General features: G+C 40.4%; 1 protein-coding gene and 1 non-coding gene across 8 annotated transcripts in view; both read left to right on the top strand.

The window, feature by feature from the left end:
* The first annotated feature begins 614 nt into the window (after window positions 1–614).
* The window catches only part of OXR1 (oxidation resistance 1), a 295,905-nt gene continuing 268,856 nt past the window's right edge, over window positions 615–27,663 (top strand). For 2 of the 7 annotated variants that reach the window (XM_063327383.1, XM_063327388.1), the window contains exon 1: window positions 1,045–1,224. The gene's annotated coding sequence lies outside the window, so the exon portion shown is untranslated. Of the gene's footprint in view, window positions 633–1,043; window positions 1,225–1,346; window positions 1,364–27,663 lie in introns of those variants that run through there. The other 5 variants (XM_063327385.1, XM_063327389.1, XM_063327393.1 and 2 more) reach the window with 5 other exon arrangements.
* Window positions 23,774–23,856, top strand: TRNAL-CAG (transfer RNA leucine (anticodon CAG)). Its single transcript has one exon. It is a non-coding gene; the product is annotated as a tRNA-Leu (tRNA).

The following is a 27,663-nucleotide window of genomic DNA, read 5'->3' on the forward strand; positions in this document are numbered from 1 at the left end:
TCTGAACTCCAGCTAGGGTGATACAATTTTAGGCATTGTAGTAAGTTTATAAATCTAAAACAATGTGGTGCTGTCATGTTTATTCTTACCGGTCTTTTAAGAAGGCAGAGAATGGTAAGCCATGGCTTAAAAAACACATGAGCAACTCCCATTTGCAAATACTTATGGGTCTTTTAATTTCTAACAATTATTTACAGCTCTTAGGTTTGAAACACAGTAGTGCCTGTGAGACTGTGATCATGTCATTTCTCTTTCCGTGTACATCTTCCAGCCTAGAAAACCATATTTAGGGGGGCTGTTTTGCAAGCTCTTTGCCTCGGACCTGTCACATTGCCATCTGACAGCTCAGGGCTTCGCTGGAGAGCTGGTGTGAGCTTATCTCTCCCCACGCCTCGTCCACAAATCCCAACACCTCAGAGCAGGATGGAAAACTCTCCGGAGAAATACTGCATGAAGACACCGCTTGGCATCCTCTCCCACACTTCCTAGACCTGATTTCTGAAGCTGCCTCTTCACTGGGGGGGGGAGGGGGAGGGCTAGTCCTGAGGTAAATGGCTCGGCCCGGCTCTGAGGAGAGGAGCCCGGCGCTGAGGTGAGGGGCGCTGAGGAAAGGCGGGGGGCCCGGCGCTGAGGTGAGGAGAGGGGCGCTGAGGAGGGAATAGGTGAGGGGCGGACAGAGCCCGGCCGCCGCCCCCCGGCCGCTCCCGAGAGCGCCCGCAGGAGCGGAGCCGCGCTCGCTGCAGCGGGAAAGCAGCGCACCGCAGGGCTCCCACCGCAAAGGCGCGGACGGGGCGCGGACGAGACCCGGGCGCGGGCGTCCCCCCGGTTTCGATGCCTCTCCTCCGAGGCCACGGGGAGGCCCGACGCGGCAAGAGGCGGTCCCCTCCCGCCCTGGGGCTGCGGGGATCGAGGCCGCCTCTGCCCCTTTAAGCTCCCAACGCGTCTGCGGCGCCTATTTTTAGCTCGCCCGCTTGGTAGCATCCAGCTCTGCCCCCTATTCCTCCGTGCTCCCCCCTCTCTCCCCCCCCACCCCTCCCCGGTGGTAGGTTCCGCCCGGCGGCGGCGGGGGGCACTGAGCATGTCCGAACCCGCTCGGCAGCGGCCGCCGCGCCGGGGCTGCGCTCGCGCGCCGGGCGGGAAGACGGGCGCGCGGTCGGGGGCCGCGTGAGGGAGGCGCGTGTCGTCGCAGCCGCTCCTCCGCCGCCGCTCCTCCGCCGCCCCTCAGTAAGTTTCTCCGCGGCCGCGGGGCCCGGCGGGCGGAGGGGGGCAACGGGTGCCGCCTCCCCGCGGCGGGGGCTCGGAGTTCGGCGTCCCCCTCTTCCCTCTGGGGGCTGGTGTCGGGCAGGACGCGACGCGACGCGGGGTGGGTTGTGGGGGGCAACTTCTCGGCCCGGCCCCGCCGCCCCTCGGGGTGGGCAGCGGCTGGCTCCGCGTTGCGGGGTGCTGCCGCCTCGGGCGCGGGCCGCGGCCTGCCGGCTCGGCGCTGGGCGGGTGGGCGACGGGTGAGCGGCTGTCCTCAGGTGCCTGTGGCGACCCCGCCGCCGGGAGGGACGGGACGGAGCATCGCGAAGCGGTGCGCGGCTGCCAGCGGCGCAGGGAGGAGCGGGAGGTCCGCGCTCACCCCGCCGAGGGGGCGAAAATCCCGCGCAAGTGGCCGCGCAGCCCGTGCATCGTCGGAACCGGCGAGGCTGGGGTGTTTGAAGGAGTTTCTGGTTTAACAGATGGTACCGTGGGGAAGAAAGTGTTTGCTGAGAGAGACTGTAACGACATACGTTTCTGCTCCCTCGTGTGACAATTTATTCAGGGTGTTCTTTTAGTTTAGTACGCGTGCAGTATTTTAACTTACCTCTCAGTAGCAAACAAATACCAAACTATGCTTGGGGTTTGTTTTTTTTTTTTTTTCTCTGAAAATGATATTTTCTTATTAATTTAAAAAAGTGCTTGTTCTGTTGTTGTTCCTCTCACATGTAAAGTCGGTTTGAACACTGTTTTCTACTGATACTAGGGAATGTAAAGTTCTTCACTTAATGTCGAAAAGCAGTATGATTTAGTTCATTTCTGTTCCTGTGCTCTGGAATGAGGAGACGTTTCAAAACTGCTTCCCTACTCAGAGGTGGCTCATTGCTGTTTGCAAAGTTGTATTAAGACTGCCATCTAATTAAAATGGTTAAATAATAGGGGAAGGGGAATTTGAAGAGCTTTCTGTGAAATTGAATGTCACCTACGAAAATTCTGCTGCTTAGCGTGTCACTGGTGAAAGAATTGGACTAAACAAGGGCCAGTAAGGTGGACAGTGTGTCTTAATTTCCATTAGACCTTTCCGGTAGGTATTTTCAGTTTAATGACCTGACTTTTGACGCTCTTACAGGCATGATTATCTTTTCACGTTGCCTTAGACTTGGTGGAGTACTCAGAGATGAATATGCATATAAGCTTAAATGTCTGTATGTTAAGCCTCATCAAAACTTAGATGTATTTTAAAGTAGTTAAAGACCCGGGACTTGCCATCCCTACTGTGTATATTCTTGATTCTGTTAATTACTATTATTGTAGTGGAGACAGGAAAACTGCTGTGTGATTGTTTCCGTACCTCTGCAACTCTTCCCATCTCCCAAATGAAACAAAAAGCCCCCATCAAGGCAACTCCCCAAACAATAACGGTTGATCTGTGGGTTTCTGAAGGCCAGTCAGTGTGTGCGATTGGCATCTGACTTGTGCATGAATAAGCTGCTGTCCTGTCAGTTCTGTTTTTATGAGTGTGCAATAATGGGGAAAAAATTAATTCCTGAGTAGATGCCTTTTGCCTGCTGCGCAAGACCATAAGAGAATGCAGCAGGGAAAGAACAGCTTGTGTTACCTATGTTGATGACATCGTAAAAAATAAGGAGGAAAATTTTTTTGCATGGCAACCTGCCATTTTTCTCCTGTAATTGGATTTGAGCTGAAATAATACCAGGTATTTCAAAAGCAAAATTGTTCAAAATATCAGAAGCCTTCAAAGCCCGAGTGTTAAGAATGCTTTTCTTTATGCCATCTATTTGGTGGCATTTGTGTTGAATTTTACTGTCATGACATTTTAATACTTCTCATTATCGTCCTAGAGCTCATATAGATTAATAGAATTATTTCAGCATCCTAAACAGATAAGCATTCTTTGATAGTCAAAGCATGTGCTGATAGAGCATATAAGCATATCCTTAGAGTATACGCTGTGGTATAATTCCTGTAGAGTCTCAACTGATTTTTTTGTTTCTTGTCCAGGTTTGAGCTCAACTACTGGAAGTGAGAAAATTATTTGAGTGACACTGGGGTTACATATTAATTGTTTAGGAATGTCTAGTTAGCAACTGCAGCGTTTGCACAGTTATTTTTCCCTTCAGGCAGAAAAAAGTAACTCTAATCTTCTTTCTCCATGTCTTGAAAACTCTTTTCTCCATTATTCGCTTAATCAAAGGAAATATCTTCCATTTTTTTCCTTTTTTTAATAAAGTGTGTCATCTCGCATTGTAGGAAATTGTATATATTCATCCCCCCTGGACTTTGGGGAATAACAGAACCATGGAAAGAGATACAAAAATACTTTTGTTAGTTGAATTTAATTTAAAAAAAAAAAACCCGACAAACCAAAAACCTATTAATAATGCCCTCAGAAATTTTCATAGGAAGGTGATTATTCTCTAAGGCTGATAGCTGAAGGCAGCAGTCTAGGATTGTCAGCATTACCTATCAGCTGTTAATTCACGTTCATTTTTGTTGATGAGCTACTGTAACTTCTTTCTTTTTCACCCTTGACCGAGCTGCTGTTGTTTCTTATGTTACTATAGCAAAAATATTAAATTAAGCGTATTATTGAAATACATATGGGAGGTGACAGCCTTACGAAAACAAGCAGTTATTGCTGACAAACATGGTTGGGTGTTAGGTTAGCACAAGATTGCTCCATGTTCATGAATGGATTCACTCAGGAGATACTGATACTTCTGTTTAATAGAGCCATTTACTTAAATTTAGGATGGCTTCCTTGTCTACTGCAGCAGATATTCATTAAGGTCGGGTGTCCTTCTTTGGTATGTGAACTGCTGCCATCAGAGAAGAAGGAGCAGTTTGGGATAGTCAAAGAATTGCATGTGCTCCAGAGCTCTTGGGGAGGACCTTCAAGTGTTTGAAAAAGACACTGCTATCTTCATTTCATCAGTGGTGTTTTGTGCTGGGAACAGATGCTCATATGGTGAACTGCAGCAGCGGGCTCTAATTTACCCTTTTATTCTAGCATCTGCTCCTACCAGTTTTACCTTCTTGGTATCTATACCTAGTATTTCCCGGATATCTCATGATATGTTATGGATGTGTCATACAGTTTCTAAGATGTGAAGTTATTGGATCTGCAGGTCAAAATCTTTCAGATTGTGCAGAGGCTTCTGTTGCAGAGAGAGCTTATCTGTGGCTGCAGCAGTACAATTAGCAAGTTTCTCCTGTGCATAAGGTTACTGCCTATATCTCTCAATTACATATTGAAGCAAGCGTGACCTCCTGCTCCTGCTTTTTTACATTGCTGTAGGAAAACAGAGATAGACAGATTATGTGCTATTTTTTGTTGCTCTCCTGCCTGTAATAGGAGGGTTTGGAGAGGAAGAAAAAATTGGAGAGAAAAGAGAGAAATAGGGAGGAAAGTATATAGACTTGTGTTAATCTTCCACAGCTTTTCAGCTGAGAACAAATTGTAGTTTTGGCTCCTTTATTTTTAAATGTCAGGAGGGTAAAGGACCATTTGACTTCACTTTGTTACTCTTCAGGAGTACACTCAGTTATCTTTATCACTCAATGTGTGAGAAATCAGGCAAGGAGAGGGAGGTTAGACATGGGAGCAAAGGGAAGAGAGGACGGCTACACACAAGGTGGATGTGTCTCGTAATGGAGTTCCAGCAGAGTACAGAACACAGCTTACAAGCATGCCGGTTGTCACAAAACAAAGGACTGTACCTTCTCTGGGGTCAGTGTGGCGTGTTGTCCACATAGCCCTGGGATAGGAAAAAATGGGATTCTGAGCAGCAAGGTAAAGCGTGCAGTGGTGTTATATGACAAGTGTATTTGTGTGAGTTCCTCCTTGAACAGCTTGAGGTCATGAAAGGTATACCAGTCTCCTCTTTATTTTCTTTTTGCTGGATCCAGTTGTTTTCAGGCTTGGACTGATAAGTCTAAGCCGATTTATATATTTCTGGTAAGCTTTTATGACCCTTTCGTTCCATACGGTGTGGGTCCCGTTCTGCACCTGCTCCCCAGGATTAGGGGAGAAATAACAAAGTACTTACTGAGCAATAGTTAATCAATATTGGAAGCCTGACTGACTGATTTGAAAAGGAGAGTTAAATTTAAAACTTGTGAAGGAACAAGGGGATTTCTGCAGCATAACCATGGACACTGTAAAACCAGAGGGACATGTGCAGTGCCTTCCCTTATAATAGAAACTGGCAGACTCTGAGTAAATTCTCGGTTGAATGAGATTTACCACTTAGAAAAAAAGTTACTCTTCATTTAAAAATTTGGAGTGAGCCCATCGTAATACTTGTGAATGCATCCAAATCCATTGTGAGCTTTGCAGGTATTAATTAGCCTAAGTGTTTGCTATTAATAACTTATTTTTAGCTTGGTGTTGTTTTTATTCAACTTTCGGCTATCAGATCTGCCTGTTCAAAGAGCTACATATTGTCTAGTAGTTTTTCCTATGAAAGTACGTATAGATCAATGAAGACCTCTTGAAAGACTGAGCTCATCAAGTTTATTGCTGTTTATGTATTTTCAATCCCGTTTCGTTTTTGAGGATAGTCAGTTACTCTGTTTTCTTGGAAATTGGAAGTTTCACCTATTGTGTGTCCTAGATGCAAATGCTTTTCCTGAATGTGCTGTAACTTCGCACACAAATAAAATTATTGGGGCAAGAAAAGTCAGTGCCCTAGGAGGAGGGAGAGAACATAAAGAAATCTTTAACAGTGAAGTAGATACAAGTTTTTAATACTTTGCTAATAAACCTGTCAGTGATCAACAGTGAAAGATGAATGAAAGAGGAAATTCTGAACACTCTAGGTGGAGTTTAAGGTAATGTTAGCAAAAGCAAGACTGTTTTCTGTGGAAGATGGGAACTTTGTTGGTCTGTGAATAAGAGCTTTAGTCATGTAAGATCATCTGTTAGTAATCAGTGGCCAAAGAGTAACACTTTGGTCACTGATTAGCCTGGGACGTACCGCTTGCATCCCTGTGAAGGCACAGTTGACATCTGTGCAATAATGGATGTGTGGTATTTCATATTAAACATGTAAAGCAAAGCTGTAGCAGTCCTGTATCAAACTCAGAATACCTCTGAAAGACAAAGTATTGCCTCTTGGTAGTGTAGGTACCTTGTTTGTTCATTGGTACTATTTGTACACACTTTCGTTTTGGGAGGTGTTCTTGCAGCCATCAGGATAGATTACTAAAAGCCATTTTGTCTGTCATCAGTGGGTAATCTCCCCCATTAAAACACCAATTTTGGAGAAAAAAAATGCTATGTGAACACATAGCATGGCTGCTTAATTGTTATGCTTTTTCTTTCTAGGCCCTGTATGTATACAGTTCCCATTCATTTCACTATGAACTTGAGTTGTGGAAACAGACAAGAAGAATCATCTGACTGCTGGGCTTCTTTGTATAAAATGCTTTTGGAATGCATAGATATGAAACAAATTCATTGGTAAAACATGGTTCGCTTATGTACTCGTATAGATAATAATTATCCAGAAACCTTTATATAATATGACATGCACATAAAGATAACACTTTGATAGTGCAGTCAGAACTTCTTTTTCTCCAAGGCATAACACAACTAGATTCCATGGAGACACCTTCTAAAATAACAGCAAATACATTATTAGTTATTCCTTAATCTAACCATAGCTGTACAAAATCTTAGTAATAAATCATCTTCATATTTCATAAATAATACAGAGCTTACTAAAATGTTAGTATTTACAGTCACTGTGGCAAAGTTGGATTCACTTGTGAGTCTTCTTTGTATTTCCTTTGTGATTGTAAATTATTAATATTGTTGTTTCAGAAATTGATATTTATATACTGTTGATGTAAATCTAATCTGTTTGGTTATCTGAATCTCTGGCGGTTGAATTCCAAGTTGTCTTATGCATTTTGTTGCACCAAAAAGCCAAGACATCCATGTTGTTGATACAAGCAATTTCCAAGATGATTAATCAATGGTTATCACAGTGTCTGTAGCTTCGGAAAAGAGAATCTGTATCAGCTTTTAAATCCCCTTTAGAGATGGAAACAGCTTTTATCCAGGACTACAAACAGCAATAGCAAGGAAAACGGATGCAATGGGAAACAAAATATATTTGTTTCTTCTGGCTTTAGTTCTCCTTTGGTATTTTATCATTAATCTCTGTGGGTTTTCAATAATATTCTCTGGGATTATGACTGCATCTTTTTTTTTTTTACTTTTTCCTTTTGCTAGAGTCAGTATGAACACTAACTGCAGTAAAATGTTATGGCCATAGGACTGATGTTAATGCATTAGTGTTCAGTCTCACTTCTAGATGAAACCTCAAGCCCCTTGTGGTACTTGCTGCTTGAATATTTTTCAAAGAATTATACTAATTTTAAATGTGGACTTAAATCACTGATAGAAGTCCCACTCATACCTTCTGTTACCATTAGTATATCACCATGGCAAAAATAAATTGTATCTTGCTTTGCGTGCATTTTCCATGTGCCAGAAAGAATGATAGTAGAAGGAATTAGCTGGTCCAAGTGGAACATTTGGCTGTGAAACACTTTTCTGTATGCAAAGTGTCATACCTCCTTTTTTTTTTTTTAAACTAAAATCTACCTCACCTGAAAATTTATAACCTGAGTTTATGTTCCACTGAGAAGTTTTACCTGAAGCAGTGAATGACTTAGACGCTTCTAGAATGGCAACAGTGGAATAGCTATGTGTAAGAAATTATAAGGAAAGTTTTGAAGTCAAACTAACATTTATTAAAGCTTCACTGCTCAATTGATTTTTCTGTTTACTACTTTCCAGTCTCTTCCTGTATGTTGTGCATCCCCACTGTAAGCTCTCTACAGTGGAGTGTGTATGTATTTACTTGTTTTAGAGGGCTACACACAATCAGCTGTTTTTATAGAACTAAAGTGTGTTTTATGTTTATCTTTAAATCAAACTGTTAATACAGATTATCAAGTTTGAGGCTCTGAATATAAGATTTTTCTCAGGTGTCACTGTCATAATAGATGCTTTATGTACTATGCCGGTGTAACCCTGTGCTTACTTTATCCTCAAAGTGTAGCTGAAGTGTTGGGTGTAAAGCAGTAGCAGTGTTGCTGTGCTGTATTGCATCTGAGAATCTACCTCCAGGCACAGCTTTCCATTCAAAGTGTCACTGTGTTCAGAGGGCACAACTTTGTTTCAGCTGAGTGCATGTACTCACATCTAAGACAGTGTCAGGCAGGATTTATCCAGCATTTGTTCTTTTCTGCAGGTTTTTGTCTATGGCAGCGGTGATTGAAAAAAGTGAAATTTTGGATATCTTGTTTGTGTTCTTAAAGCATTGAGGCACAGGGATGTTCCTGGAGTTCAGGTAACTTTATGAGCAAGCATCCTGACTAAAATGCAAAACAAAAAGAGCTGTCCTTGGAGCTGGGGACCATGAGAGAGAAAGTCTTGGCTTTGGGTCAGATTAGGACTTGGATGAGCTCCCTGGACAAAATCTTAGTGTTGGTTGGATGAGGTTGTCGGAGTGTGGTGATGGTGATGGAATGGGGCTGAGGGAAGATGAGAACGGCACTGGACAACTGGGAAGACATGCAGGTAGTGGAGTCTGTGCCTTGTGAGGGCTTTACAGAGTGCAAAAGGAGTCCAAAGTTTCCAATTCTTCCTGTCCTGTTCTAATTCAGGTAAGCCTGTTGTTAAGGGTGTTTCACCTCATTGTTCTACCTCCTTATGACCGCCTGCCTTTTCCTCTTATTTATTATTGTAAATTTGTATTTCTGACCCTTGTGCGACATAAAATACCATCCAGAGGGACCTGGACAAGCTCGAGAAGTAGGTCCATGTGAACCTCATGAGGTCCAACAAGGCCAAGTGCAAGATCCTGCACCTGATTTGGGGCAACTCCTGATATCAATACAGGCTGGGGAATGAAGGGATTGAGAGCAGCCCTCCTGAGAAGGACTTGGGGTACTGGTGGATGAAAAGCTGGACACGAGCCAGCAATGTGCACTTACAGCCCAGAAAGCCAACCACATCCTGGGCTGCATCAAAAGAAGTGTGGCCAGGAGGTGGAGGGAGGTGATTCTGCTCCTCTGCTCTGCTCTGGTGAGACCCCACCTGGAGCACTGTGTCCAGCTCTGGGGCCCTCAGCACAGGAAAGACATGGACCTGTTGGAGCGGGTCCAGAGGAGGGACACAAAAATGATCAGAGGGCTGGAGCATGTCTCCTATGAGGACAGGCTGTGAGAGTCGGGGTTGTTCAGCCCGGGGAAGAGGAGGCTCTGGGAAGACCTTATCAGTACTTTCAGTACTTAAAGAGGGCCTACAGGAAAGATGGGGACATTTTAGCAGGGCCTGTTGCGATAAGACAAGGAGTAATGGCTTTAAAATAAAAGAAAGCCATTTAGACTTTAGACTTCTAGTCTTCTTTAGACTAGATCTAAGGAAGAAATTTTTTACAATGAGGGTGGTGAAACACTGGACCAGGTTGCCCAGAGAGGTGGTAGATGGTCCATCCGTTGAAACACTCAAGGTCAGATTGGATGAGGCTTTGAGCAACCTGATCTAGTTGAAGATGTCCCTGCTTTACTGCAGGGGGGTTGGACTAGCTGACCTTTAAGGGTCCCTTCCAACCCAGACTGTTCTATGATTCTGTGGTGTGGCAATGGACAGTAGAAATGAATTCCCCAGAGGAAGAACTGCGTGTCATTGCGTGTGACCTTCTTTGGGGAGCATAAGGGACCAGTGGTTGGAATCCATGAGGCTTTCTTCAGTGGAAATAAATGAAATCTTGAAGAAATCTGAAAGTTGTCATTGATAGGTAGGAAATCGTTCAGTCTTCATGAAACATGCAAAGGATCACTATGATCTCTTCTAAATTCTTATATCAAGTGCTAATTGTTTTCTGCTTTCTAATTTTCCTTCCCAGTTACTTTAACTACAACTCAGTATGGCAAAAGTACCTGTCTCTTTTGCTGTCTTGAGTTAATTTAAGAGGAGGAAGAATAAAAATAAAAAACCAAATATTTTTAAATTCCTTTATTTATTCCACTTCCTTGTAATACCAAATCATGTTGTAGGTCAGTTTTCTGTTTTTAGTTTTCCAAATGCACACCTCTATGTAAACCAGTAGATTTTTAGGTAATAGGAGGAGCTGGCTTTAAATAACTTCCTATGACAAACGCAGTATCTCTTTTTTCCAAAAGTCTGTAAATATTTTCAAGGTGAATTAATTCATGTTTGCCAAAATGAGCCAGATTTATACCTGTGTGAGGGCAAAAGCAATCATCAGTGTGCTTTAGTGCATGAGTTAAGTCACTTTGTGTAAGTTTATTGTTATTTGAAGGATTTTAAAGAGTAGTCTGAAAAAAAGTGAAGATAATGAATTTTTGATGGGTAAATTAATATGAATTGTGCCAATCTACAGAGATACAGACTGAGATGGTTTGAAGCAGTGAAGTTGGTATAAGCACCTTGTAGTTGTCCAGATGCATATACCTGACATTTTATACTGCAGTGCCTACACAGTGGCACCACGCAAATTTCATTGCATCAAGCATTCAGTTTCCATGCCAGGATTAAATTACTCAAGTTTGTTTGGAGTTCTGGACTGTTGCAATTTTAAACCACTAGTGTTTTGTCATGTGTCCTTGTTTAGGAAGATTCCTATTCCATTTAATAAAAGTTGAATTGTGATAAATTAATGATTATGACCATCTCTGAGCTGTAGCATATGTGAAGCCTGCAAATTTGTTTGTTCTTAAGATACACATAACCGATTAACTTGAATGACAGTCTTATTACTATCTTCCAGTCTGTTCTTGGTTCTTTGTTAACCGTATCGCCTAGCAGGTAAAGAAAGATAAAAAGATAGTATTTTTTCCAAAGAAACCAAACTTACCATCCACTTCTCAATCTCAGGCTAGAAATGCATCATTTTTCCTGAAGGACTTCAGACTGTAACCCTCTAAGATGCTTTCTTCAAACACACAGCTGTCGAGATGTGCAGGAGCACCTTGAAGGAACACAAGAACGTCTTCTTCATTTGGCTCTTAGATCATGATAGCTAAGACAAGACTACTATCGTATTGTATTGATCATTCCTTAGCATGTGACATTTAGATAAAATTCCTGTTCTTTTTTTCTAAACTGTAATCTTTGGTGTTGCTTTGTTTTGATATTGTCTCAACTAGGCTCTTGATGTTGGGGAGCTGATACTTTTATAGATCCATAAAGTATATATGTCACTTCGCATGAACAAAAAGTTTGACTCTGTGCAAATGAGCATTTGCGTTTATACAATGCAATAATGAGTTCATGTATTTGTAAGAGTTGCATGACTCTTAATTATAAATCCAACAAAGGATCTGAAGTGACCATTTGGCTCAAAACTTTTTCCCCCTCTTCCAACTAAATCATCTAGCCTGCCTTTGCATGCTTTGTTCGTCTTAAATCTTTAGACATTATGGGTACAGTTTTAGTATTGCTGATAGGTCATGCTAATTTTTACACTTTTTTTTCGTAAAAATGCTGATGCAAAAAAGTAGTTTATGTGGAAACCACTTGGAGAACTCTTTAAAAATTGTAGTAATCTGTGAGCCCCATCGCATGAAGCATGACTTGAGTACGGTTGGGTAGAGGTGAGGTACAAGAACAACATTTAATTCCAAGTTTAAATTAAGGTATTAACTAATAGAGTTTGGGACAGGAGATTACAGGGATTCTGGCTTAGTCTGTTACGGAGTACTAGTAGATTGAAACACATGCCTAAGTGTGTCTTTTTTTCCTCCTTGCACAAGTTATCTGCATTTGGAAGTTTTATTTCTGATCCTTTCCTACTAATGGATGCTATGTTAGAAGTCTTTACTATGAATTTATGACCTAAACCCAATGAAACTGTACAGAGCGACAGTACTTCCTCATCGAAACAAAGAAATTTAGCCCTTCCCTTAAAGAGCTACTTCAGCAGGGTCTACGGTCTAGAATAGAGCCATGGGAGACAGACTTTGAGGGACTAATTTTATTTTAACATATGGAAGATGCGGGATAATTTTCCTTTAATCAGCTCTACAAATCAACAGGTGGTGAAAGATAGGTTCTTCCCATGTGTTAGTGAAGGGTCAGATAGTGTATTGCTAACAGCTTTGAGCCATGTGTGGAGAATATTACTACCTTCTGTTCATCAATAGGGAAGCAAATATTACATGTTTGTATTTATATTTAATAAAATTAAGTCCATGTGTATTTTTTGACCCCTACCTTCTGGCTAATTGGTAATGGGGAGCTAAGCTGGAATGGACTGGACATGCATGCTACTGAGGGTACGAATTTGTATTATTTTTTTTTTCTTAATCAGTTTTAAAAGCACATAAGGCTTCTTCTGGTGCAGCACCACTGCTTTTATGATGTTTTTTACACGTGGCTGGTGCCTAAACACTGCTCACCATAATGGATGGAATAGGTGTAAACGTATTGCTGTGAGTGAAGTAGAGGACACTGGAAGAGAGAAGTGACTCTGTGCTACAGATCCTCGAGTACTTTAATTGCAGGATAGATGGGAACAAATGTCTCCTGTTTGTTCTTTGCAGGATGTCAAGCGAGACGTGGGGAGAAAAATAACTTGCATAAATTAAGTTTTTACACAATAGTATTTCGTGTTACTCCCTTGTTTTGCAAATTTGAAGTAGCTCTACTGTGCTTGCCAGTAAAATAAACAGATTACAGGAACAGAGGAAAAAAACCCCAAACCTTCATTCACTTCCAATTAAATTAGTTTCTGCTAAAATCCTGTTTATGGAAGGGAATGACCTTGAAACATTACAGTTCACAGTTCAAATCTTTTGGTTGATACTGGCTCATATACTGAGTGACCTGAATAAAAATGAGTAGACAGCAGAATCTTTTGTTGTTGAATTGCTCATTATGTTTTTAAGGTGCTAATTTTTTCACTTCCCTGTATTTGTTATATGAAGGATAAATTTAGTATTGTGGAGACAATAACAACATTTCCAATTCCATGGTCATAGTTCTTACTTAATGCTATCAGCACAGTCATTTTTAGAGATGCTCTGCATTATGTATCAGCATGGGCCAGATTTTCGACTGTGACTCAGAAGCTGGTGTAATTATATTGGTGCAGGCAACTGCGTCTCTTACTTATCAGGCTGTAGTAGTGGTAGGGAGCTTTTTGTATGAATGGAGAACTTGTAAGCCTGCACCAACGTTAGATATATAACCTCTGACAAGTGTGAAATTTTATTTCAGTTATGTGATAGTGTTCTGTTTCTGTCAGAGGGCTTTGTTGTTCTCAACCATTTCCATACATCCTTGCATTTGCAGTGTGCTAAAGGTAACTTGTGCCCTTGTGTGTTCTGTTGGGATAGTAGTGAAGTTGTCATTTTGGTAAGAACATACTTTGTCACCTCACTCCTCTTAGGCCCCGAATTGCTTTGCAGGTAGCCACAGTTGAATATTGCTGGAAAAAATGCCTAATGCAGACAGTCTGAGGCTATGTGGAAAGTGCTTGTAATGGTCATGGTGTAATACCTGAAACAGAATAGAGGAACCTATTTATGCACAAATATAGAAAGCTTGAATTATTCATCAGATGTTGGTGAAAAACTAGTGTGTGCATCAGGCCAGGCAGAAAACCAAGTACTTTAACTGTAGTTCAACAAAGCAGTATGGGTTTTTAAAGAGCATAGGCATGGTATTAATCATTACACTGTATCAATTTTACCTGAATTAAGAGAAAGAAAGCAGTATGATTTTATATTAAGGGGATGCACAAAGCCAAACTTGAACAACAGAGTCCTGTTAGGCATTTGAGAGGCACAAGCGGGTGTCTGAATTGCCTGTTTCCTATGTGCTGCTGGTGCCTTTTGGGATGATGATGTTCTCCAGCTCTATGTGGAGATCACAGCTAAGAAGGGTAATAAGATAAGCCCCTTCTGGCTAAAAAAAGACCAGTGGTGCTAAGCTTGGCGATGAAGCACGTGTAGGGTCTCCTTCGGATTTCCACCTGGAACTGTAAGAGTACATAAAAACTTTGCTCCTCAGCTAATGACATCCAGGGTGTTCCCATACTGGTCACATCCTTTTTTAACCTCTGAGAATACCCCTGTAAAGCAGGCAGATTTCTTACAATTCAGTCAGTGACCTGTCAAACAGTTCTGTACCAAAATGAAAAAAAAAGAAAAAAAGATATGATCTGTCCGAATTCAGAATGAATAATTAAGGATTTTTAAGCTCCTGTTTAAGTGGAAATGGGCAAGTTGGAAATAAGTGGTATCTTTGTTCACTCCTGGTTTCAATTCTACTCTTCCAACCCAAAAAATCAGGCTTCTAGACAGTGGACTGAATGCCCCATGTCATTTTAGTAGCACTTGAGCAAGCGTCACTGTTATTATTGATATCATTATATACAGAGTTGAATTTAATAAAAAATAAGGAATTACTTAATCTTCTTTGATGTTTTTCATATAGAAATACAATTATTTTAATTTCCATATTAATAATGACTTGCCAAAAAAATGAAGTTAGACCATTAGGAACCAACTAAATACATGTTTCTTAGGAGAAAGTGAGGAAAAATGTTAAACCAATTCTAAGTTTTAATTAGAAAAAGATTAACTGTATAATTGACTTTATTAACAAAGGCATAATTAAGTCCAATTTTTTTGTTCTGTATTATAGTTGAAATGTCACATGTGAAGATTTATAAACCTTAAAACTCGGCAAATGGAGAGATGAATACAGGCACCATATGTTTCACTATTTCTTTCTTGTTGATTTTAGGGTATTATCAACACTCACAAATAGACAATCCCAGATCCATTTTAAAATTGAAGCACTTGCCATTTTCGTGATGTTTTCTCGTGAGGTTTCTTTCTGAGAACTGTCTTCTCAATTACCATTTGCTGTCATTCAGCACTTCTTGCACTTTAATTTTATAATGCAAATGCTTCTGAATCCATCGACAGTTATTTCAGTTCCTTCTCTGTTTCCATGCTGTTTTCAGTCCCAAGTAGTTTTTAAGGATTTTTGTCAAACAACATGATTGGTAAAGTATACCGAGTATACCTTACAAGTGTGGTTCAGAAAGCAATGTAAGAGTTCATAGTGTCAAGCTTTTCTGAAAACTCAAAAGAATTAGACCATTTCTCTTTTGAATTTGTAGTGGAATTAAAGCTTCACCAGATAGAAACTAGGGCTTTAAGAAAATTCTAAGTATTGTGGCATAAATTATCTTCAAAATAAGAAAAATCTAGTACTGGTAGCATCCATAGTGATAAAAGCAAAACATAGTGGCTTAAGAGTATGTGCAGTGCTTCTAACTCCTGTCTTATGCCTAAATATGTAATTGGCCAGAAAACAGAGAAAACAAAAAAACCACCACAATAAAAGATTAATAATTTTCCTACCCTCTTGCAATGCTAAGGCCAAAGCAGTGTGAGTAGAGTGTCTGCGCTCATACTTTTTTGCGGGTATAGATCTTGGGCATGAAGCTGTTCTAGAGTGGAATTGCATACAGTCTTTGTTACACTTGGTTTTCTACAATGCTAAACTCTTAATGATTTTTTTGGAAGTTCAAAAATACTTTACTGAAGCCAGTAAAAGCTGTGTGTGTTTAGGACTGTTGAAATCGCACAGAAAGTTGCATGCCAGAGCGCAGTATACACAAGACCTAATCTCTCAAGGCTCCATCGTTTAATTGCTGTATTAGCTAGCTAATAGCTAAACTAGACCTCTGCTTTGAATTGCTCTGTGAAGGTGTCTGTATTTGTCTTACTACCCATGGATGACAAGTGGCTACTTGACATATTACCTTATTTTCTTAAAATCAGCCTTTACAAATACTCTTAATGTCCTAATTTTTCAGCCTAAGTTTGAAAATGGAAACCTTTGTTTTCATGTTTTGTAAGTAGCAGTATAGGTAACTCAATTCTATCACTATAACTACTTTGTTATGGATATGTTATAGGAAAATTAAAAGCTAAGTGTCATTCTTCAGTGTTTGGCCACAAAATTGGTGGATGTTAGAAGCATGCTAATAAGGTGAGCATTTCTCCAGTGAGACATTTTCCATTGTTCATTTCTGAATTGATGTAGCCTGCTTTTGAATTTCTACAGTTCTGTTCTCAAATTTCCTGAGTTCCTAAATATGAATCTTATGTCTCCCTTTTGAAAGTGCTGTAGTTCTTATGCAATTACTTCCTTGTCAGTGTGGTTCATATTTTTTTCTGCAGTGTCTCTCATTTGACAAAGTAAACCTGCATGCCGTTTCATTACTGAAGTGGTGAATTTTAATTGCCTTTATAGTTTAATTTCTTCTTGAAAGTGACTTTATGACATCAGTTTTATGAGTCAAGAAGCTACCTTCTGTGAAATTGGTCTGCTTTTTCTCTTTGAGTGAAACAAATTTCTATGTACAGGCTAAATGCTGAACTGATTTTACAGGCTTTTGTTAGGAAGATTGATAGCTTTTTTGATCCAGCACTGGCCTTGTGACACCACATTTCTTCAGGAGTTCTGTGGTCTGTTTTTCAGTGAATGGGCTGATGTTAGTATCTTGAGTCATGCATCATACTGCGTCCTTCCAAGTGTTTAGGATGAAAAATGTTTCAGGAGGCGAGAGTATTTAGGGTGGTTAGTGCAGCCTTAAGTGTTCTGTTCATCGCCGTGCATCTTCCTCTGTTCAGATTTGAGTGGGTATAATTTTGGCTGCAAGATTTCATGCTGTTTGTTATTTATTAAGTTGAAAATCCATCTGGAGAAGGTAGTGATCCAAAATGCTATTCTGGTGCGGCTTGTTTTTAAGTTACTTGTTTTGGAGTGGGACTGATTTGACCAGTGGTATGTTAAATAATGAGCGACTTCTTTGGAAATCTTTTTTTAGTATATTTAGGTATGGCCGTATACTTTCGGAGTGTTTCATGTCCTATTTGATACGTGCTATGACTTGAGCATGTCTGTGACTTTGATGCTCTCTCAAACATATTTATCTTCAGTGCATTCATCTATTTTCTAAACATTTTTTTTTCTTTCGTAAGGTCTAATAAAAAAATTGCTTTGACCTAGATTTCTTGCAAATTCATTAGATGCTTTGCACATACTACTTACAAATTATAGTTTAATATGAATAGGACGGTTTCAATTTTTTTTTTTAAATATTTCAGTTAACTGTCAGATGAATTATTGTGTCACTCTTCCATATGCAGAGTTTGAAAGTAGGTAGAGTCAGCCTTTTGTGAGCAATTTTTTCCAATATTTAAAATTCTTGTCATATAACAGAGGATCAGTGTGAAGTATTCTTGGAGGGAATACTTTCTTCTGCTGTTGCTAGATTAGTCTTGAGACCCTGTTTCTAATTAACAAAAGAAGCCCAGCAGCGTAATTTCGTATGGGGAAGAAAACTAGGGAAAAACATGTGGTTGAGATAAGGCAAAAAGAGAAGTTCCTCAGCAGCATCTTAAAGGCAGTTTCATGAGTCGCAGTTTTTCATTTTAGATTTTATTTTTGTTTGTAAACTGTTTAGAAAAAAAGAAAAGATAAGACTATTTTTTGCAGAAGGAATAATCTCTTTTTATCCCTGGCCTTTCCCTGCATTTGGCTGCTGCAAAATACAATAGTGAGGTCATAGGTATATAGAAGTGGATAAAAGTATAGTACTTATAAAGATAAGCCTAATCAGAGACAAAATCTGATGGTTGGTAGACTCTGTGAGTGACTTGCCCTCTTTCCTCCCAGTCTTGGGGGAGATGATACCGTGTGCTTCTGCTGTGCAATCTTTCTGTTTTCTGGAGTTTGTCCACACCTCCGCACCACCCCCCGCCCCCATCTCTTTGGGAGATTGTGGTTTCTGGCCTGGTCACAGGGGCCTCTGGGAGAAGATGTGGACCCAGAGCTTGCTTCTGCCACTATGGTTGCGGATTGCGTGCAGGTACCATCGCTTGCCATCTGGGACATTTTGCTGTTCCTGTAGCTCATCTTTCTAAACATACCACCAAGGTCTGTATGTATGGAAATTTGTTTTTTTCTTTTTTCTTCACCACCCCCACCACTTTGGGAAAAGGTAGGGAATATGCATGTGTTCATAAATCAGTGTGGCTTGAACAGTGCTGGTTTGCATTCTTTAACCCAGGAGTAGACTAAGGATTTAAAGTGAGTAATATTTAGTTTATTAAAAACCAAAACCTGTAAACTGACATTTTTTTCAAGTTCTGTTTATGTATAGGTAATGAGTGTTTCATTTATATCATCTTCTGCCCCCTTAATTTTAGTGTTAGTGAAAGGAAGGATGTCAGTTTTATAAACCATATTCAGAGCTCTGAAAAACAGCACTCACTGCAAAATGGGGTTCCTGATGGAAGCAAATATGCTTCCAATTAGTAGTTACTGTTTCCCAAAAGGGCACGCCCATCGCAATACCCTGCAGTAGGGTGACAGATGGGGCAATACAGGCAATCTGCTTGTTTTACTACAGTTTGCTACATATAGTTAGTCCTGAGCCACTTAGAATGAAAGTCACCATAAAACCCCATAAGTGGGGCATGTGCCCCACTACATTTAAACATCTAAACATGGGTTTTCTGTTCAGCTCATTCATTGCTGGACAAAGGATTTTTAATTCTGTTTGCATATATGGCATGTGCTGCAGGTATAAGTTATTGATAAAAGTAATAACTATCTTCTCAACCTTTTGAAATCCATTTTGCCAACAGAGGAGATCGTAATTGATATACCCGGATAGATGAGTTGTTATTTCTATATACTTTGTTTGGCAATATTGTACACATTTTACTGTAAATTCAGGAAATACGCAGAGAGCTCTTGCTGAAATGCACAGTGTTGAAAACAGGGAGCCTTTTGTATTCTTTGGACATGAGGTTCTTTAGCTATGTCAGGATGATGAACAGAAACTCCATGTTAATCTGACTTAGTAAGGAGCTTTCAGGATCGCAAGTTAGCAGATTCATAATCTGACTGTTTGTAAACAGATACAGTTGTTGACCTTGTTCATTGTGGTTGTGCTTCATCACTATAGTTTTAGAAGAGCGTAATACATTTTCCCCATTACCTAAATTGCACAAATAAAAATGGAAGCCAGATCTTTCTGCCATATATTTCTCAAATAACTGCATTATCCCATAGCTGAAGACCTAGTGCTGTTTTCATGTTCTTAGGCAATCCTTTTAATCCTCAGTGATCAACATCCTTTAAGAATTAGAGCATCCAGTTTTTCTCTCCTATTATTTTTATGGACACACAGTACACATACACTTGTGCTGCTTAGATGCCACTGTGTGAAATAATAACAAGCCATATTTAAGGGTTCCCCTGCTGGACCCGTTGTCTCTTTCTGTTAGTTTCTATTCTTGTTTTTTTCTTGTTTTTATTATGCAAAATAAGTTGTGTTTATCTGCCTAAGAAAAGATGAACACCAAACTCTTAAATTCTACCTTTTTAAAGTGCTGAATATTAATTGGGTTTCTTATTAGAGACTGTCTTGAGAGGCAGTATGACTATAGTATAATTGCTTGAAAGCAAAACATCTGCAAGACTGAAGCAACATCAAGTAGGTTTGTTTTCTAATAAAGTACTTGAAAAGAATTAAAATGATTAATATTTTACATGCCACAGCAATAATATTTTTCAGTCCAGTGGCTTGTATCTTCCGTTTCTCACACAGAAAGCACCGAACAGAAGTTTCTTAGTGGGAATATGTGAGACTTCTCATCCTCAGAAGTTCGCTTGCACGCCTTTTTCTTTCTGAGATTAAGCCGAACAAAAAGGTGAGAGGTTGGGTAATACAGTTCCCACTTTTTTCAAGAAAATAGGGCCAGATTTCACAGACTACATCTTTTTGCATTTTCCTAGACCTAGTTTCATGCCCCATCAGTCCTGTCTGTGCTTGTGTCAACAGTGCTTCAGTCCGGCAGTGCAGTGATGGCGTTCCTGTTGCATTTTATATGGCAAGTTGGGTGCCTGGAGGGTTTTTCATATTTCATGCCCATTCAGGGTATCAGCACTTGATCCGTGTATTGTAGCTGCAGAGTGAGAGTGTGATGGCGACTGTGGATGTAACTACTGCTCTGCAGCAACTCATTTTCCTTTTACATGACCTTTTCACCTCATGATTTATAAATGTCAAATCCAGAAACAAGTAGCTAGTCACTGTGCATTATTCAGAAGTGGTGGCTGCAGCCAATTCCCACCACTAATAGAGAAGTAATCCGTGTACACGTGCTTTTTGTTAACCAAAAGTATACCTGCACCTGACCAAACAGCAGATAACTAGGTGACATCTTCATCTGAACACGTTTTAATTGATTTTATATTAATTGATTTGTGAAGTCTCCCGAAGTCTTGCGGGAGCTGCTGTATTTCTTTACACTTTATGGACTCCTGCATCTTCCCAAAGAAAAGGAGCAGGCCGTGGTATTGGGGAGCATTTCACCACTGCGAAGGTGGTATGTAACACATCATGTCCTCGCATATTGCTTCTTGCAATTAGTGGACAGATACTCTGTAAAGCATAATTGAGTAGCTTTATAGGAAACTGAAGCATCTGTCTCCCACCTGCCTGCTGTCTTGGCTTCATGCCTCTCATTCTCAACAGCGGTGTAGCCCTGCTTCACTAGAAGGGCTGACTCGGATGTCTGTGTGTGAAACCATCAAAGAAGGGGTTTCAGATCTTGCCTTCAGGTGTTTTAGCCCTTCACTGAATCTTAGAGCCCTTACTCAGTGTGCTAGAGTGCCAACTGCTGCTGTGTTTAATTCACACTAAATAGTAACTGAGTCCATCAAACTGAGGAGAACTACTTAAAAAATTAGGAGCAAATCTGTAAATTGAGTTTCAAAATCTGATTTAAGGTAACATGAAAGAGATTTAATCAGAAACATGAAAACAAGCATCTTGCAAACCACTACCTTTTTCTCAGACACCCATGTGTGTGCGTGCACATGCACAGCGCCTTAGTGTCACTAATGGAAAATTTGTAGTCAGTTCCAATTTCACTTAACATACTCTACTGCTGCCCACTATTCAGAGAAAAGCTTTGGATCTGAATGACCCATTTCTCTGTATGAAATTGTTGGCGATAAACCTTTTTGTTGTCTTTCTGCTCAACTAACTTTAACGATTGACTCTAGTTCAGATTCTCCAGCCATTTTAAATAAGTAAAATAGAAATTCAGTGTCAGTGGCGATTGATGTGCCTGTCATATAAGGAACCAGGAAGCAGTTTGCAATGTGTTCAAGACCTAGGTGTTTCCCGGATATGTTGTTTTGGGGAAATAAGATGTCATAAATAGCAGAGTTCAGTAGAGATCTGTAGAAGAGAGGTAAGCAAGTAATGGCCAAATAAGAAACATATAACGGAAAGAAAATTCTTCTGGGTCCCTGAACATGATATGGAGTGAAAAATGTTTACCGGTGTTTGGGAGCTAAAAAGAGAACCAAGTCATTCTGCCTTTCTTCCCTTCCACTGCCACTGTAAACATTCACTTCTAACCAGCTCTCTCTGAAACAGAGTTTTGTGTTTTAGGCATTATCTTGCACGTCATCGTGCTACTACATGCTGCCTTCCCTACTGAGAAACTATTATAGCACAGTGGACAATAAAGGCTGCCCGCTGTGATGAATGTTGGCTACCCAAGGGCAATGACATCCTTCCTGACTTCACTTCTGAGTTGCTGCCTGTGCCTCCCAGGAGACCTACATGAAAGATCTTAATAATAAATTGATCCTCAGTTTTGTTACTTTTCTTAGCTAGTGAAATAAATAAAAAATATCTTAAATAAAGGAAAAGTGTTACACTTTATTGTTGTGTACAAAATAACCAACTAACACAATTCATTTTGCTAGCAGGTGAGAAGAAACTGTTTGCAAAGTAGGACCATTGGAGGAAAAATATTTATTTAACCGTCTCTACACAGCCTGGTCTTTTTTTTTTTTATCTCCACCCCCCATGGCTTCAGAAATGTATTTTAGCATCTGATTTGTGCATGGTTGCTCCAAGCTGCTCATAAATTTAAGCTGATCAAGACTTCTCGTTGATCAGACTTTTTTATTTCTTCTCCCAGATAAAATAAACCCAGGAATGCTGTATTTAGGTGCTTGTAGGAATATTCTTTTCATGTGTTGAGGTATAAAGATTTTGCAAAGTTCTCTGCTGTTGTTTTGTTCTCTGGTTTTCAAATGCTTTTTTAAATTTATTTTTTTTCTTACAAAAAGAACACCACTGTAACATTGTCTCTTGCAACAGAGGGAGAATGGAAATTGAGAGTGGAAAAATCCTAGGGCCAATTTGACTATCTTACAGCAATAATTTGGTGTCAATGTGCTAGGTTTTTGTTACAACACAGCTACACTAAGGTTTTACCCGCTTCCATCTTCTGTCTTATTTCTGAATTTTTCAGGTTCTACTATGCAACAGACATCTAATTCTTCAGGGTGTTGAAGGCAAGCAGGATGGCGTATTGATTGCTTGTGTCTTTCTCTCACTCCCACTTAAAAGTAGTTAAGACTGACTTTATTGAAGTTGCAATCTCTTACGGGATAGTGGCTGCATGCTGTTGTCAGAACAATCCAGCATCTAGCTTCCCTGTATCTAGAACCTGGAAAAAGTGATCTTTCCCACAGATGCTTAAAAAGTTGTAGTAAACTTTGATTTAGAATAATGTGCAGTAATGGCAAAAAAGATATGCATGAGTAGTTTCATTCGTGCACATTGAGTAATTGTCTCAGCTTTTTCATTAGGTTTTCCAGGATTTGCAGGTTGGCTGCATGTTGCCTGGTATTCTTGCTTGCAGAAGACTATTGAATCTCTCTACAAATGGGATTTCCTTCAACATCTTTGCATTGATTAAACCTCTTGCAATCTCTCTGCTGTGGTGCTCTAAACCTCTTCCAGCAATAGGCATACCATCTTTGGTGAATCAAGGAACCTTCATTTAAGCAGTAGACAGCCCCAAGTGTTTATACTGAGATCTGTAATTCCCACTGTTACCTTCCTGCTGGGAGGAGTTAGAGGCTGTGCATAATTTTTTCAGAACATAGTTTCAAATACCAGAATAATTTTCTTACCAAATGTTTTATTAATAAAAAATACGAGAAGCCTTACAGGCTGTTGATTCCAACAATGTATATGGCCTGAGAGGTGTTTTTGTATGCTTAAGGGGATCATATTAATACTCAGAAGATCAGACACCGTGAATTAAATCCATCTCACTCATCACAGATTCAAATGCTGGATTCAAACTTCACCTTCAGGCTACAGGGCAGACCTAAGTTATGTGCAATAGCCCCTGCTTCTTTCTCAACATACTAACGCTCAGTACTCACAGAAGGAAACGTCTGCCAATTAACATCAGTTGCTACAGTCACATTAGAATCAACACAATACACAGTTAGTCTGGAATATTTTTTTAACATCCTCTGTCTGAGAAAAATAGTACAAGATAACAACGCTAAAAATAGCTACAAATACACAAATTATACAGTAGTCCCTGGGTCAGGATGGCCGAGCGGTCTAAGGCGCTGCGTTCAGGTCGCAGTCTCCCCTGGAGGCGTGGGTTCGAATCCCACTTCTGACACCTTTCTTTTGGGGCTACAGCTGCCTCACAGCTGCTCCACACCGCTGCTTCTTCCTTGGCGATCCATTCGGGGGACGCTTACGGTCAATAGATTTAGCAGCGATCTGCACTGCAGCACTTCAATACACCAGTAGCAAGTTTGATCAGGATACCAAACTAACCGCTGCTCTTGGCTCTCTTGAGGGACAAGAGGACCACTGGGCTATGATTAAGGGCATGAAAATGAACAACAACAAACGCTGCATTCTTCACCTGGCACAGACTAACGCCACGCACAACTATACACTGGGAGAGGAGCGGCTGCAGAGCAGCCCTACAGAAAGGGATCTGGGGCTGCTGGTCAACAGCGGCTCAGCAGGAGTCAGCAGCGAGCCCTGGCAGCTGAGAGGGTGAACCCCATCCTGGGGTGCATCACACACCTGTAACCAGCCGGTCAGGAGAGGTGGTTATCCCACTGTATTCAGTGTTGGTGTGGGCTCACCCTGGGCACTGTGTGCACTTCTGGGCCCCACAATTGAAGAAGGGTGTTGAGGTACTCGACGCGTCCAGCGGAGGGCAACAAAGCTGGTGAAAGGGGCTGGCAGGAATGTCCCATGAGGAGCGGCTAGGGACTTTGGGCTTGTCTAGTTTGGAGAAAAGGAGGCTGAGGCCTGACCTCATGCTCTCTACCTGAGGAGAGGCAGTGGAGAAGGAGGTGCTGATCTGGGATCCAGTGATGGGATGTGTGGTGTGGGAATGCTTTAAAGCTGCACCAGGGGAGGTTTAGACTGGGCATTAGGAAGCATTTCTTTACCTAGAGGGTGGTCAAACTCTGGCGCAGGCTTCCTAGAGAAGTGGTCAATGCCCCAAGCCTGTCAGTGTTTAGGAGGTATTTGGACAGTGTCCTTAATAACATGCTTTAACTTGGTCAGCCCTGAATTGGTCCAGTAGTTGGACTAGATGGTTGTTGTAGGTCCCTTCCAACTGGACTATTTTGTTCTACTAAAATTTCTTCTAACTTGTTATTAACTCAAACTTTCACATTTTTTTTTCACATTTATTAATTTTCACACATTAGCAATTCTGTTCTCCCACCTTTTTAAGCTACAGACAGGTTTTTTTGTAACCTTGTTTGTTAACTGTCCTTTCAGGGAAATGAAAGTTCATTGAGACAGGTTGAAGTGGTAACTGGTCTTGCTACTGTGTGAGTCAGATCCTTTTTGTGAATAGAAAAATTGAGATGAATGCACAAAAATAGGGAAGGAAGAGAACAGTAAGAAATGAAATGCATCATCTGTGCCTTATACTGATGCTTATAGAGCTGCTAGAGAAAGATAAGTATGACGTAGACATATCTGTTCAGAGACGTGGATCTGTTTAGAGACCTGTATCAGTTCAGGGCTGTGTAAGACCTTGTGTTTAGCTGGCTTCCTGGTCCAAAGCTACATTGCTGTTGTAGAGTATGAGGTTCTGGCAGTCTAGGTCTGACTTTTTTTTCTTTTTCTTCATTTGGGGCCAGTGCAGGCAGTAAACTGAAGGCTAGAAGAGTTCAGAGACAAAGGAAAAGGAGACATGTTAGGAAAATGAGCAGGAACATCTTGCAATGTAGGTGATTTTCAGAGCTTACCTGAAGCTGTAAGACGGGAAAATCATTTCAGTCTCTTACTCTCTAACTTGGTCTATTCTTACCAGCACTTAGCCTGAGGGCAGCAAAGGTATAACAGCATTGCAATATTTCCTCTACTTCTACATGACAGCGAGTATGGTGATGGTGGTGGAACATGCTGCATTCAGACTACCTGTTCTAGCTTTAATGTCAAACAGCCTTCGATGCCACAGATGATTGATGGACTAGGTATTTTATTATTTTTATTTATTAGTTAAACTTTAAATCATATGAACTTAATGATTTTCAAACTAAAATATATAGGAAGCTGTCTGAAGCAGCCACAGAACACATTAATAAATTCTTTTGGGGAAGTGTGATATACTGTTGAGTTTCCAGAATTTACAGTACAAGACAGGGAATAATTAGCTGTGTAGGAACACTAGGGAAAAAACCTGAGAGCAGCAGCAAATTGAATGTTAGCTGCTGATGTAGACTGGTAGGAAGAAAAAAGGAAGTCTCAAACTAGAATATAGAACCAGGGTTGCCACATGTAAGATCACAACTAATTCCTATTTTACTCGGTTCTGCATGGAATGCTGTCTCCAATTTTGGGTATCTACATTTTAAAACATGAAGAAAGACCATCAGAAGTCTAGAATACTCAAATACTGTGTTCAGTTTTGGGCCCCTCACTACAAGAAAGACTTCAGTCTCTTCTCTCAAGTAACCAACAATAGGACCAGAAGAAAGTTGCACCTGGTGAAGTTTAGATTGGATATGAGGAAAAATTTCTTCACTGAGTGTTATCAAGCATTGGAAGAGGCTGCCCAGGCAAGTGGTTGAGTCACCGTCCCTGGAGGTATTTAACAGACGTATAGATGTGGCACTTAAGGATGTGGTTTAGTGGTGAACTTGGTATGTTAAGTTAATGGTTGGATTTGATGATCTTAAAGGTCTTTTCAAAGCTAAACAATTCTATGATTCTAGCAAACATGACCTCTAGGAAAAAAATTCATTCTAAGAGGATGTTTGACCTAAAAAAGAAACTTTGGGGAGACATGAGAACAGCACTCAGATATGTGAAATGCTTTTGCGAGAAAGGGTAAAGAATTGTTCAGTGTGTCTGCTGGGAAAGTAACGGTTAATGAGCTTGAGTTGTGGCAAAGAATATTTTCAGGAAAAAATTTCCGATGTTTAGAATAGCAAAGCCGTATTTCAGATTGTATAACCTCCATCCTTTGAGGCTTTTAAGAACCGATTATAGTTAGGCAAATATATACATATACATAGGCAAATGGCTTAAATACATTCATTTTGCTTTGGGTGAAGAGCATAAAATAAGTAGCCTCCTAATCACTTTTAGCCCTCTTCTGTGTTCACTAAATTTCTGACACGCCTGTGATCCACTTATTCAACGTTCCATCTGTCTTCCAAACATATCCTTAATGTAGTTGAGCACAACATCTTCAGATGCTTTTAGTTTTGGGGTAATCCTCTCTTTTTCTCTTTTGTTTTTGCTAACTTTGTAAAATAATTTAATATATCTTCTAAGAATTGTTTCTTCTGTGGGAATTAATTTTTGTAACTTTCCAACTTACCATGAATTTGGTTCTACTTGGGGAGGAAAACAGTAGGACTTGATGTGTTTGTCTTTAAAAGTGGAAAACCACAATGTGACTGCAGCCAGTGTTCTTCAGAATAGGACTGGGGGAGAGGAATTAATGAACAATCATCTTTAGGGGCCACAGTCATGGATGAGCCTTTTCTGTTATGGTAAATCCACTTTAGCATCAGCTGTGCTTGGTGGGATAAAAGCTCCATACTGCCAAGAAGTGGAATCTTTTAGTTATTTACAAAACTCGAAGTGTAACCTTTGATCTAAAAAACCTGTTCACCAGTTCTTACATGTCTGGCCCAAAAGGTTTGAGGGTGGCATAGTCTATAGTCTGCAGCACTCTTAGACCTGATTCCAGCTGAGAACTTCACTGTACAGTCAGCTTTCTTCTTGAAAAGGAGCAGAAGTGGAAAACATAGCAAGACTGGATATAATAAAATTGTGAAAGGAAAATAAGCTATTGTAAATATTCTATATTGTCATTTTTGTATTTATGGCTTTCAAAAGTTATGATAAAAAACATTAATGTCATTAAATGAATGGCAGCGGGACAACCACAGTGATTATGAATGAAAGGGATTTCTTGATGTTGATAATATAGGAA

This window comes from Chroicocephalus ridibundus, chromosome 2 (assembly GCF_963924245.1).
Source record: "Chroicocephalus ridibundus chromosome 2, bChrRid1.1, whole genome shotgun sequence".
Lineage (NCBI taxonomy): Eukaryota > Metazoa > Chordata > Aves > Charadriiformes > Laridae > Chroicocephalus > Chroicocephalus ridibundus.